This window comes from Ovis aries, chromosome 3 (genome assembly GCF_016772045.2).
Source record: "Ovis aries strain OAR_USU_Benz2616 breed Rambouillet chromosome 3, ARS-UI_Ramb_v3.0, whole genome shotgun sequence".
Taxonomy (NCBI): Eukaryota; Metazoa; Chordata; class Mammalia; order Artiodactyla; family Bovidae; genus Ovis; species Ovis aries.
Genome location: NC_056056.1, coordinates 220,545,847 through 220,546,353, shown reverse-complemented (window position 1 = coordinate 220,546,353; position 507 = coordinate 220,545,847).

Sequence of the window (507 nt, the reverse complement as noted above, 5' to 3'; positions counted from 1 at the left end):
GACGGGCCTGGGCGCCGCAGCCCGGGCTATTCCCGGCGCGACGTCACCGACCCCGGCCCCGCCCCGCTCGGACCGCGCGAGCGAGCCTCCCGGCGGCCCCAGGCGGGCAGCGCGGCCACCCCGCCCTCCCTGGAGGCGGGGGGCTGGGAGGGGTGTGCACCCGGCGGAGAGGAGAGCGAAGACCTGCGCCGGGTGAGGGTGGGGAGGAAGTTCCCGCAGCTCCTCGACGGTGGAGATCGAGCGCTTCTTTGCCGGTTCCTTTTCACCGCTTAAACCAGTTAGAACGTTACAGCTGCCTACTTAACGTCCTTTGTTTAAATTTAAAAAAAAATTTTTTTTTTCAATTTCGGTAGCCCTGTGTCTTCTTTGCTGCCCCAGGGGACCTCTTCACTGCAGCGCATGGGTTTCTGCGCGCGCAGGCCCTAGGCACACCGGCTTCAGCAGTTGCAACACTCAGGCTCAGGAGTTGGGGTGCGTGGGCTTTTAGGACGCCTGGGTTTCAGTCAT